This window comes from Antechinus flavipes, chromosome 2, assembly GCF_016432865.1.
Source record: "Antechinus flavipes isolate AdamAnt ecotype Samford, QLD, Australia chromosome 2, AdamAnt_v2, whole genome shotgun sequence".
NCBI classification, from domain to species: Eukaryota; Metazoa; Chordata; class Mammalia; order Dasyuromorphia; family Dasyuridae; genus Antechinus; species Antechinus flavipes.
The window spans coordinates 683,869,046-683,883,114 of record NC_067399.1 but is presented as its reverse complement, the minus strand read 5'-3'; the positions used below and the strand labels follow the sequence as shown (position 1 = coordinate 683,883,114).

The window sequence follows — 14,069 nt, the reverse complement described above, 5'->3', positions numbered from 1 at the left end:
GAAATGAAGGGGTATAGAATATACTGGGAGAAAGGGAGAAGTAGAATGATGCAAATTATCAACCATTAAAAAAAGGCAAGAAAAGCTTTTACAGTGGATGGGAAGAGAGGGAGAAGAATTGGCTCAGAGGGAATAACATACAGACTCAGTAGGGGTATAGAAATCTAGCTTACTCTATAGGAAAGCAGGAGGGGAAAGAAGTATGGGAAGGGGGAGGTGATAGAAGAGAGGGCATATTGGGGGAGGGAGTGGTCAGTACCAAAACACTTTTGAGGAGGCATAGGGTGAATGAAAGGAGAGAGGATAAATGGGGGGAAATACAGTTAGCAACAGTAATTGTAAATAAGAATTTTGTAGCAAGTTTCTTTGATAAGGCCTCATTTTTCAAACAAAGAGGAAATTGAGTCAAATTTATATACATACATACATATATATGTATATATACACATATATATGTCATATATATATACACATATATATATATGTCATACCCCAATTGATAAATGATCAACAAATATACTCTTTGTCCAAAAGGCTAAAAATTCATGAATATCTTTTTGACTAACACCACCACTGCTCGGCATGAATACCAAGAGTTTCAAAAAAGAAAAAAGAAAGAAAAGAAAAGAAAAGAAAAAAGAAAGAAAAGAAAAGAAAAGAGAAGGAAAAGAAAGGAAAATGACCTATATACACAAAGAATATTCATAGTAGCTTTCTTCTCAGAGGGAAAAAAAATGGAAATTGAGGGAATGACCATCAGTTGGAGAAAGGCTCAATAAAGTGTGATATGTGTTTGTGATAGACAATTATTGTTCTATGGGAAATAAGCAGGATGCTCTCAGGAAAGGGAAAAAAAAAAACCTGGAAAGTCATCCAAGAACTCAGACAAAGTGAAATGTACTGTATACAAAGTAATCGCAATGTTCTGGGATGACTGGTTCTAACTGACTGCTTTTCGAAGCATTACAATGATCCATGATTACTCTGAAGGACTTAGGAAAAATCCTTTCCCTATTCAGAGAAGGAACTGAATACAGATTGAAGCATTATCTCTTTTTTTTTTTTTAACTATTTTTCTTGAGGGTTTTTACTTTCTTTAGGATGGGAAATCTAGTTTTTCTTTCCCAACCTGACTTTTATGGAAGTGTTTTGCATAACTTCACATGTGGTTTCTTAATTGTGGTTGGGGATAATGGAGAGAACCTGAATTCAAAATGTTTAAAAAGAATCGCAAAAAAAAAAAAAAAATTGGTTTTAATTTAACTGAGGGGAAAATATGAAATAAATAAATCAAATAAAAATTAATGTTAACAATAAATAAATAATTTTTTAAATCCCAATAAAACAGAAGCACTTGTGCGACCTCTCAAAAGAGAGGTTGAATTAAGATGAAAAGCTTGGAGAAAAACTGAACTCTGTTGTAAAAACACAAAGGAACGTGGTGCCGTAGCTAGAGGAGAGAAAAAAAATCAGGGATTGGGTTCCATTCCCCTTCTAGGATTTTGTCATGACAAAACTGGCTTTCCATTTCTAGGCTGGCCTTGGGGGAAAAGCAGGGAGGTGGGAGATAAACTACTCATGGGGGCACAGGATGGGGCCAGGTTGGATGAATGTAGAGTGTGTGAACAGGTTGTGTGGGAGGCCCGGGACTTCCATGCTGGCCCTGCAGGACCTCAGGGAGCTCAGTCCTCTTTCTGCTCCTCCTGATGGACAGATTGATGGAGTCCGGCTACGAAGGGCTTTAAACACCAGGCAGAGGCGCTGTGGTTGGCGCCTAGAAGGGACCAGGAGCCTCTGCAGGAAAGGGGCCTGGTCACGGCCCCAGCTCCATCCATTCCTCAGCATCCATTCTGCCTGGAGGGAAGGAGACCAGTGCTCTAGGGCAAGAACCTGGACCCCGGGAGGGCTACTGCAGACCTGGCAAGACTTGTTCCTGCGTGGCCAGCGTGTCCTGGAGGCTGCAAACCTGCCTGGGGTGTGGGGAGGGAGGCCACCAGAAACTGGGAAATTAGAGAGCCGGGCAGGGAAGGCGATGTGGTGTGGATCCATTCACTCGGGATGAATGACCACGGAATATCCAGTTTGGGACTTTCAGGGCGCAACTCAGGGATGGGACCCAGAGCCCAGCGGGGGAGGGGGGGTTAGGATTAGACTCGAAGATAGGCTTCCTGGCTCAGGCCAGAGATGGGGGCATTCCCCCAGGGGCGATTCCCTGGGGAATGGCCATACTGGGGGCAGGGTGGGGCAACTCGTCTGGACAAGGGGCCCCTCTTCAGGGCACAGGGGACACTACTGGCGCTGCCCCAACATCCTTGGGGAAAGCTTTGTCTCGTGGAGATTCCGCATGTAGGAAGCTGGGCGGCCTCGGGAACTCCAGGGATTTGCCAGGACATTCACAGAGACAGGTCGGGTCCAGCAGGTCCAGAAGGGCCACACAGATCCCTGAACACGCACATCCCCCCAGAGGGGGCTGGAGGCTGAGGCCGGCAGAGGCAGAAGCAAAGGACTAGCAACGAGAGCTCTGGGAACCAAGGAAACTAACCGGGCTATTCTGGAAGAGACAATGAAGGATGGACTAACTCCTGGCTGTGTGGGAGCTGGGTTTTACTTGGAACGGAAATGAAGGCGGCCTCCAGAAGCTCCCAAGGAACCTGTTCCTGGAGAATGATCACATTTTTGAAGATAAGAGATTTCCCCCCCCCCCCCTTGCTGGCCTGGCAGGGAGTGACTTCTGTTCCATGGCCTGGGTACTGGGGGGGGATCCTGGGGGAGGGGGTGAGGAGTCTGGCGAGGGCCACAGGGCGACCAGAGGGTCCTTCCTGTGCAGAGACTCCCCCCCCAATCTAGCCTCTGCCTCTGGCCACTCTGTCCCCAGCAGCGTTGGGTCAGGCAGCTTCCGGGCTGGCAGAGGGCAGAAGCAGGCCCTCCCAAGTACACTCACAGCTCGGGCTCCATGTATGTGCCTTTACACGCGTGTGTCTGTAGCGTGGGGCTGCCGTCCTCCGGGACAGCACAGACCAGGCTCTGCCCAGTACTCCTGACCAAGGCCGGCCTGAGCATCCCAGGGGGCACGTGGGCAGCCTCCCAGCCTGGATCCCAACGTCCCGAGGGCAAGCTCTGGCAGGCCGCAGACGCCCCTGGTGGCTGCCCCTCAGAGCCCAGATCCCACCGTCAGGAAGTCATGGGAGTCAATGCTGCGGTGGGAGGGCCCGGGCCGGTGGCGCTCCCCAGGCAGGGACCCCGAACATAGGGCTTCAGGCTGCTCTCCTTGTGGGGATCCCCCGGCATCAGGTTAAATGGAGGAAAAGGAACTGGTGCATCCGGGAATAATTCAGGACAAGCCAGAAGTAACAAGAATCTTGTTAAGCTGAGGAGCTCGGGAACCCCTAGAGAAGCCAGGGGGGCCACGGGAAAGTGAGAGGGAATCTGCACCTTGTTTGGGGGATGGGGAAAGAAGGGAGGAGCTGGCCCAGGGACCAAGAACCTGCCTGTGGCTTTGCTCATACCCTGCGCATGGCGCCGATCCCTCTGGAAAGCACTTGGAGACTGCCTGCCACGTGCATTCCTCTGCCCCAGATCTCACCTAAGTGTCCGCCCCAAGGAGGCCAAAGGCCGAGAAAGGTCCCCCAGCCCCAAAGCTCCATAGTGGCCCCGGGTGCGGGAGCAGATGCTCATCCAATGGGGGACGACGAGCACAGGACTTACAGGGGCGTTACTGCGCCCGAGAGAAATCTGGTGACCGTGACCTGGGGAAGAACGAAGCCGGGGGTCAGTTACCGAGAACCCCAACAGAATAACCCTGATCCATAACTGGGCACCCGAAATCGTGGCCCCGGGGGAGGGGGGAGCCCCTGTCCCTCTTGTGGGGGTCTACGGACACAGAACATTGAGTAACCGTCCGAGGCCAGTGACAGACTATTGGCAGATTTGTAACTAGTGAGGAGAGGGATGGAGGGAGGGCAGAGAGAGAGACACGCCTCCCTATATAGCCGACATTAACCGAGGGCCCGGAGGTGTGAAAAGTACTCGACACGTGCATTTGATGCATTCTGCGTGCGCGCGCGCGTGTGTATATATGGATACGTATGTGAGAGGAAAATGGAGACAGCTGGGAGGACTCGGGGCACCCTGGGCTTTGGCTCCCGACTGGGGCAGCTGGGAGCCGCCGTCCCGGGGGCGGGAAGTGCACGGGGGAGAGTCTTGGGCTCCGGGACTGGAGTCTGCTTGGGAGACCCTGCTGACTGACCGGGAGTCACCGATGGAACCCCCCGCCCCCCTTCCCGCTCTCCTGCATTTCAGGTGAAGCCGCTGGGGCGTTCCCAGCCTTGTCTGGTTCTGCTCAGCACAGGAAGTTCCCAGGCCTCTCTGCCCGGAGAAGGAGGGGCGTTCCCTCCGCCGGGAGCCACACCCCTCATGCCCACTGCGGCCTTGCCAGCTTGTGGCCCCCGGCGCGAGCCTGTGCTCTCTGCGGGAGGGAGTCGGCCTGGGAGCCCGGGGGTGGGGGTGCCCAGCAATGGGGCGGGAGCCGCCGCTGCCTTTCTGGAGTCGGGAGCCAGGCTGGGCTTCCTCTGCTTTGCTGATAGGAGAAGAGACCAGGGCAGGGGGCACAAGCCCCCGAGTCCCAGCTTCTGGTGGCTGCCTCACCAGGGCCAAGGCTTGACCAAGAGAGCCCCCGGACCCGTCCGGGCTTCCCAGGCCCAGCACAAATGGCCCAAAGCTGGGGCCGACTGCTCGAGCAGGAAGGGAGCACAGGTCAGGGCAGCCTCCTCCCTCGCCTATAAAACGCGAGTCCCTGGCGCTCACACCTGTGAACTACAAGGGAGATTTGAGCCCGCTTTGCAATCCTCAGGCTGCAGTGCCACGTTCTCCGCAGACTGCCCCCGGGCTGCCTTAACCCCAAACCACTGCAAGCCCCTGCCAGGTCCCAGAAGCTTGCACTAGATGCCCCCGCACCTCTCGGGAAGCCCCTTTATTTGGCATTTGCATCCCCTCCCCCTCTGCTCCCAGCTCTCTTTTCGGACTGATCTCCCATGATCCCCTCCATGAATCCCTCCACCAGTCAGATTGCCTTCCCTCTCGTAGAGAAGACACCAAGCTGGCCTTCCTGCTTTGGACCCCACGCGGGCCTGACTCAGCCCTGAGCGGGTGGGCCCTAGAGAAAAGATAGCAGGCTCCCTGGTGGTGCTGGGCAGGATCCCCACGCCCTCTTCTCTTCCAGCTCCAGGTTATGTCAAGGCTATTTCAGGCTATTCACAAGAAGAGGAGCAGGGGGGCAAAGGGAGGGGGCAGGGGGTGGCAAGGGGTGGCAGGGGGTAGTGCAGTGAGTAGAGCACCAGCCCTGAAGTCAGGAGGAGCCGAGTTCAAATTTGAGCTCAGACACTTAGCACTTCCCAGCTGTGTGATCCTGGGCAAGTCACTTAACCCCAATTGCCTCAGGGGGAAAAAAAAGCAGCCGTTTGAAGAGCACTCCTAGTGCCATGTACCAGCATTGGGCAAGTCCCAGTCTCCATCTGGAGCTGCCTCTTTTATATTTACCTTTCCCTGACCCTCGGGGGACGAGCACTTATCCCCTCATACGGGTGTGTCTGGGCTTGAAGTCTGGGATGTCCAGAAGTCCCAGCTGCCATTCAGTCCCATTGAGTCAGAGGTCAAATGAGGCAGGAGAGGAGACCTGGTCCTTGAGAAGGTGGCCAAGCCCTTGTCCTTTACAGAGAGGGATCAAACTCCCTTTCTCGGCTCTTCTGGTGGGAAAACTCTGCTTAGATTCTCACTCATGTCTAAGGTCTCTCTCTAAAGGGAAGGAAGAAAAAAGGTACTAAAACCCCAGTGTAAATCGGGTATGGGGCAGCTATTTATAACCAGGGCAACGTGAACTTGATTTTTTAGAAGAAAATTTTGATAACTGTCTTTCAATATAACTGAGGTTTTTGTAAACTTGTGTGTCTTATTTTATTCATTTAAAAACATAGTTCCTCCTAGAGAATCAACTAAAAAACTATTAGAAATAATCCACAACTTTTGCAAAGTTGCAGGACACGAAATAAACCCACATAAGTCATCAGCATTCTTATACATCACTAACAAAATCCAACAGTTAGAGCTACAAAGAGAAATTCCACTTAAAGCACCTGTCGATCGTATGAAATATTTTGGAATCTATCAGCAAAACTACAAAACCCTTTCCACACAAATCAAGTCAGATCTAAGCAATTGGAAAATATGAAGTGCTCCTGGATGGGTAGAGGGAATATAATAAAGAAGTCAATACTCTCCATTTTATTTATTTAGTACCATACCAATCAAACTCCCAAGAAACTATTTTACTGACCTAGAAAAAATAACAGCAAAATTCATCTGGAAGAAGAAAAGGTCAAGAATTTGAAGCGAATTAATGAAGAGACAAGCAAATGAAGGCGGCCTAGTTGTACCTGATCCAAAACTATATTATAAAGCAGCAGTCACCAAAACCATTTGGTATTGGCTAAGAAATAGAGTGATTGATCAGTGGTATAAGTTAGGGTCACAAATAGTCAATAACTATAGCAATCTAGTGTTGACAAAACCAAAGACCCTAACTTCTGGGGTGAGAACTCACTATTTGACAAAAACTGCTGGGAAAATTGGAAACTAGTATGGCAGAAACTAGGCATTGACCCATAACTAACACTGTATACTAAGATCAAAATGGGTTCATGATCTAGATGTAAAGAATGATACTTGGAACAGAAGCGAGTGCAAGGGATAATGTTGTAAAAAAATGACCCTGGCATGGATTCTGTCAGTATAAAGTTATTATTAAATAAAATATAAAAAAAAGAATGATACTATAAATAACAAATTAGAAGAAAATAGGATAGTTTACCTCTGTGAAAGAAGGAATCTGTGACCAAAGAAGAACTAGAGATCATTATTGATCACAAAATAGATCATTTTGATTATATTAAGTTAAAAAGTTTTTGCACAAACAAAACTCATGCAGACAAGATTAGAAGGGAAACATTATTAATCAAAAGATATGAACAGACAATTTTTAGATGAAGAAATTGAAACTATTCCTAGTCACATGAAAAGGTGCCCTAAATCACTGTTGATCAGAGAAATGCAAATTAAGACAACTCAGATACCGCACCTGTCAGATACTACGCACCTGTCAGACTGGCTAAGATAATAGGAAAAGATAATGACAAACATTGGAGGGGATGTGGGAAAACTAGGACACTGGTATGCTGTTGGTGGAATTGTGAATACATCTAGCCATTCTGGAGAGTAATTTGGAATTATGCTCAAAAAATTATCAAACTACTGTTTGAGGATGTATTCTGAGGGAAGTGGATCTCTTCGATAAAGAGAGCTAATTCAGTTTCAATTGATCAAGGATGGACAGAAGCAGCTACACCCAGAGAAAGAACACTGGGAAATGAATAGAAACTGCTTGCATTGCTGTTTTTCTTCCCGGGTTATTTCTACCTTCTGCATCCAATTCTCCCTGTGCAACAAGAGAACTGTTCGGTTCTACAAACATATATTGTATCTAGGATATACTGCAACATATTTAACATGTATAGGACTGCTTGCCATCTGGGGGAGGAGGTAGAGGGAGGGAGGGGGAAAATCGGAACAGAAGTGAGTGCAAAGGACAATGCTGTAAAAAATTACCTTGGCATGGAGTCTGGTAATAAAAAATTATTAAAAAAAATATCAAACTGTGCATATCTTTGATCCAGCAGTGCTACTACTGGGCTTATATCCCAAAGACATCCTAAAGGAAGGAAAGGGACCTGTATGTGCAAAAATGTTTGCGGTGGCCTTTTTGTAGTGGCCAGAAACTGGAAAATGAGTGGGGGCCTATCAGTTGGGGAATGGCTGAATAAGTTGTGGTATATGAACGTTATGGAATATTATTGTTCTGTAAGAAATGAGGATGATTTCAGAGAGGCCTGGAGAGACTTACAGGAAGTGATGCTGAATGAAACAAGCAAAACCAGGAGATCATTGTACACAGCAACAGCAAGATTATACGATGATCAATTCTGATGGACGAGGCCCTCTTCAACAATGAGATGATTTAAACCAGTTCCAATTGATCAGTGAGGAAGAAACCTCAGAGAGAGGTCTGTGGGAATTGAGTGTAGTTCACAACATAGCATTTTCAATCTCATTGTTTGCTTGCATTTTATTTTGCTTCTCTCTCTTTTTTTTTTTTACTGGTTTGATTTGATTTTTCTTGTGCGACACAATAATTGTATAAATATGTATGCATATATTAGATTTAACATGTATTCTACCATGTTTAACATATATTGGACTACTTGCCATCTAGAGGATGGCCTGGGGGAAAGGGGGGGGGGCAAATTGGAACACAAGGTTTTGCAAGGGCTAATGTTGAAGAATTGCCCACATATATGTTTTAAAAAATAAAAAGCTTAAAAAAAAAAGAAAGAAAAGAAAAAGAAAAAGAAAAAGAAAAGCATTCTCTGGATAATTTTGGCTTTAAGTTTTTCATGTAATTCAATCAATCACAAAATAAATACCTATGTAACAAGAAAAGAAACCTTTTCTGAGATTAAAAATAAATGCATTAATTAGGTGCAATAAAAACATTAAAAAAAAAAAAAAAACATGATTCTGAGGAGCTTAATCAAGCCAGCCAAGAGGTCCAAGTGAAGACCTGATGTAGCAAGGGGGCCTGTAAGGAGGGGGAGGTTATCCATACTTGGAGATAAGAACACAATGGAGTTTCAGTTGACTTTCCTCTAAAGGAAGGCTGGCTTTAGAATTGAAGGCCCTTGGCCAAATTCTAATGTTGGCTTGCACCTTTGGGTCAACGTCCCTGTCCAGCTTTAATCTCAAAATGGAAAATTTCTCAAGGTTGCAAACAGAATCCATCAGGACTTAATCAGTGGCATTGTACAGGAGAGGCTGGTAGAGGAAGGAAAACAAGAGGAGGGGGAGGTTTGAGGCTCATCCCAAAGCTGGGGAAGCCCAGCACAGCCCAGGCCACTTAAACCAAAGGGTAAAATCCAGGCCAGGTCCACCCCGTGCCCTTCAGTAGAAAGGGTTTGAGACAGAAGGCTTGGGCAGGCTGTGGTTATCCTGCTTCGCCCAGCACCAGCCTCCATCCCGATGGAGGGAGAGCCCAGGAGTGGGCAGGAGTGTCTGTCCTGGGTCTTGAATGAATGGGCAGCAAAGTTATTTTCTGTTCTGGCCCCTCAGATGACAGCCACTGCCTCCACGGAGCCTGAATTCTGTCTCTAGATCAGAGATGGGCACATCGGCCCATGAGCCATGGAAGGTCTGGCCCTGCCAAGGCAACTGCAGGTAATGAGCCGAGCCTCCTTCTGCTTGAGTTTAAGTTGAAAACTCTGTATGACGCCCTAAGTGATGTTATAAATAGGCAAAGGGCCCACGTCCGAAAAAAGGTTCCCAGGCCTGCTCTAAGATCACAAGGAGAGGATTGTGCCCAGCAAAGTTTTGACCACCAGGCCAGCACTTTACCCCCTGAGCTACGACTCAGTTGCCCTCAAATTTCCATAGAGGAAATTAAAAAGTAGTAACTAAGTATAAGAACCATGAATCACAAACCACTTCCAATTGTGCAGTGATGAAGAGATCTACGCCCAGAGAGAGGACTGTGGGAGCGGAGTGTGGAATACAACTTGTCATTCTCACCCTCCATTGTTTGCTTGCGTTATGTTTTCTCAGTTTTTTTTCCTTCTTGATCCGATTTTTCTTGTGCAGCAAGATAACTGTGTAAATATGTATACATATGTTGGATTTAACACATATTTTAACATATTTACTATGTATTGACTACTTGCCATCTAGGGGAGGGGGTGGGGGGAAGGAGGGGAAAAGTTGGAATAGAAAGTTTTGCAAGGGTCAGTGTTGAAAAATTACCTCTTCATATGTTTTGCAAATAAAAAGCTTTAATTAAAAAAAAAAAAAAAAAGAAAAAGAAAAAGAATCATGAATCAAAGATGGGCAGAAAAGGAAAAGAAATCACAAATAAAACAAGGGAAAGTAATCTTTTTTGCAAAAGTTCAAGAGGGACAGCTAGAAGGTACAGTGCAGTTTAAATCTGGCCTCAGACATTTAATTCTTTCTAAATATGCGACACAATCTCAATCGTCAGGAGAGGAGAAAGAAAAGAAAAAGATGAAGGAAAAAAAATTTTTTTATGAAAGTAACAAACAAAACAGGTTGAAGGAGAGGTTTGGACTTTACTTGACTTCTTAACTGAAAGAAAAAAAAAGATAGGAACAATTAAATATCGAAATAAAAAAAGAAGAAAGAATAAGTTGGACATCGACAATAATAAAACAGTAGTGGGAATTTTTACTATCCCTCACTCAGTTTTGAACAAGTATAAAAGATGAACAAAGGAGAAAATAGAGAATTGAAAAAATTATGGGAGAAACTAGAGCCAAAATGATGTAATATGATTTTGTGGTGGCCTGATTTTAGGGGGGCTTTTGTTCTGGTAATGAGTTAATTCTAGATTTTCTGCCTCAGATAACTCCCACCCCAATCTGTCAGATTCTGACCACAGTTAGCTTCTGACCTCAGGAAACTTCCACAGATCAAACTCCTGAGACAATAGTGAGTAAGACCACTCCTCAATTTGTTGCTGACTAGCAATATTGTCAGTAATAATGTGGTCAAAGAACCAAATTATGGAGTATACTCCTTTCAATCTGAGCCACAGAATTAGCAGAGCTATGATTGAAAGCTGGATAAACGTGTCTCCCCGTTTCTGTTTCTCTGCTGGATTCCCTTACAATTCAGCCCGCTTTTGTAATGGCGTCATTATTGCAGTAAAGCTTTGCCCCTTCACTAGGAGATGGGTTCAAGTCTGCAAATTCCTTTGAGATACCTCACAACACCCGATCCATCTTCCCAACCTCAACAAAAAGACTTATGACATCTTCAAAATGGGGTTACTAAAAATTTACATATTTCTCACGACCATATGGAACTTTTGCAAAAATCAACCATGAATTAGAGCACAGAAATATTGCAAACAAATGGAAAAAAGAAATTTTAAACACACTTCTTACAAAAATAGCAATCAGTTTAAGAAGCACAAACAAAACCCAGATCCAAATGGAGACTTAACAATGAAATCATAAAAGAGTGCATCAAAGAACAAGTGAAATCAAATGATAAGGAAACAACATATCAATATTTCCGGGAAGAAACTAAAGCAGGCACCAAGGAAAAGGTATCCTTACAAATATATATTAACAAAATATTTAAAAAAAGGACACAAGTGGATTTTAAAAATTAGAAAGTCAACAGGTAAACAAATAATATAAGCACAAAAGATGACTTTAAATATTTGTAGGGAAATGAACTAAAAATTGTATTTTTTAAAACCTTATGGAAATGATTAATAAAGCTAAAGTTGTTTCTTTGAAAGTACTGAGAAATCTTTAGCCAATCTGATTAAGAAGAGAACAGAAAATCAAATCAGCAAAATGGCAAATGATCAAGTTGAAATCTCAACAAAACCATAACAAAAAGAATTTTCAGAACCTTCTATGTACAATAATAGAACAAAACTGAGAAAACAAATCGAGGAATACCTTACAAAATGTTAAATACCTAGAATAATGAAAGACCAAATAGAGATCTTACAGAATCTAAACTCAGAAAAGGAAATAGTACTAAATGAAAAGGAACTACCAAAGCAGGAGAAAAATAACTTCTTGGTCCTAATAGAGTGACAGGAGAATTTTTTCAAATTAAAAAAAAACAAAAAACAAAAAACAAAAAAACAACTAACACTTATACTAGGGAAATTATTCTCAAACAGACCCAAAAAGCTCTCTGACCAGATTCTTGCTAAAAGATTAACGTGGTCCAAATTTCTAAGCCAAGGAAGGATAAATAGCTGAAGAACCAAGAACCCTCATCATTCATGAATGATATTAGCATCTGGGTGGGGCATTGGACATTATGTGTCCTGGGGTAATCAAATTATAGGGCCTGGCACTACCTAAATGTTTATCATTGTCGCCATCATCATCATGAGTTCTTATTCAAACATTTTCAAATGAAATAAAGTCAAACAGACTTACGCTGTTTCAGGTAACCATTCATCTTGACAAAATCAGGTTTGCACCAGGGCCCTCAGGATGATTTGGCACTGGGAAAAATGGAAATTAAGGTCAAACATAGTAAGCAAACTTTAAAATGGAAAAACACTTGGCAAAAAAAAACAAAAACAAAAACAAAAACAAACAAACAAAAAAACTGTCACCCATGACATGAAGCAGTTAAACAGAGAATGGAATAATTTTACTATTATTCCAGTGGCTTCTGCAAGTGATAATCACTGAGGGCCACCCTCATCACTCTTAATGATTTTCTTAATCAGCTGAGCAGCGAGCCAGAGAAAGGAAAAGCTCTAGCCATTACAAATCATTCTCCTGGAAAATGTCCTTCATCCTCTGCTGCTGCTCTTCCTCACTCTCCAAACCTCAGTCCCTTCCTGTCTCTCTTTCTCTATGTCTATGTCTCTCAGATAAATAATTGGACAAATATTAATTATTCATAGCTTGGCCATGACAATATATTAAAAAATCATAAATTGATCATCTCTGTCTCTGTGTCTATGTCTCTCAAGATAGATGATTGCATGAATATTAATTATTCATAGCTTGACCATGACAATATAATAAAAAATCATAAATTGATCATTCTAATTTACAGATTCCAGGTCATACCCATCCACTCTCACTTTTTACAACTAGTAAATAACAAACAAACTCATCTGGATGAGCAAAAAGTCAAGAATCTTCCTTTTAAAGAGAAGTTCGTATGCAAAGGGCTATAAAACTTTATAAAACCCTTTGATTCAGCAATACCACTGCTAAGTCTGTGTTCCAAAGAGACTTAAAAACCAAGGGGAAAGAACCTATTTATACCCAAAAATTATGTGTGGCAGCTCTTTGTGGTAGCTAAGAATTGGGAAATAAGGAAATCCCCATCAGATGACTGAATAAACTGTGTTATATTATCATAATGAAATATTATTTCATTATAAGAAATGAGTGACAAACAGGATGATTTAAGACTTAAATGAACTGATGCAGGGTGAAGTGAGCAGAACCAAGAGAACACTGTACATAGTAACAGCAACATTGTATGATGATCAACTGTGAAAGACTCAAATATTCTCAGCAATACAATGATCCAAAACAATCCCAAAGTACTTATGAAAAATGCTGTCTGTCTAAGAGAAAGAACTGATGTTATCTTAATACAGACTGAAGCTCACCAATTTTTACCTTTCACCTCTCTCTTTCTTCATTTCTATTTCTTTTGAATTTTATTGAAGAAAATGAGTTAAATGAAACGTTCTACATGATTGCACACATATCATATACCAAATTGCTTACTGTCTCAGGGGAGGAGGAGGAGGAGGAGAGGAAAGAAGGGATAAAACTAGAAAGTCAAAACTTCAAAAAATAAATTAAAAGAATGTTAATGTAATTGGGGAAAATAAAATGTTATTTACAAATTTTAAAAATAAATAAATAATAATGCAATTCATTAGTGGAAGAGACCAAACATGAGAACCACATCCATATATCACAGTTGCATAATGTCTAATAAATCCAGTAATTCCAAATATTGAGGAAGTGACACACTACTTAGCAAAAGCTGCCAGAATTGGAATGGGTTCTAGCAGAAATTATTTTGAGGACAGAGGATCTTTACCTAGAGTCCACCAAGGCATAAGATTGAGTTTCTATAAAATTGGTTTCTTTTGTAAGCCTATGCATTTTATTTTATGCTTTTTAAAAAAAATCTTTTTTATGCTTTTAAAGCATAATGTAAAAAATAAAGCATGCATAAGTAAGTACATTAATAAAGCAAAAAATCTTTTTTTTCAAGAGGTGCATAAATTTCACAAACAAAATGGATGCGGGAAGATATAAAAGATCATATTATATACAAACTAGGAGAGCAGGAAGAGCATTGCTTCTTTCACCCATAGTTAGGGAAGAGTTCTGAATCACTGAAGATAAAATGGACAATTATGATTAAGCAAAAATTTCTAA

At 43.2% G+C, this 14,069-nt stretch overlaps 1 long non-coding RNA gene across 1 annotated transcript; it reads right to left on the bottom strand.

Annotated features, from left to right (window-relative positions):
• Positions 1 to 891: 891 nt before the first annotated feature.
• On the bottom strand, positions 892 to 12,152 carry LOC127547220 (uncharacterized). The gene is made up of 4 exons (XR_007950098.1): positions 12,081 to 12,152; positions 5,536 to 5,790; positions 2,543 to 2,657; positions 892 to 1,854 (listed from the first exon to the last, which is right to left on the bottom strand). It is a non-coding gene; the product is annotated as an uncharacterized LOC127547220 (long non-coding RNA).
• Positions 12,153 to 14,069: the final 1,917 nt, after the last annotated feature.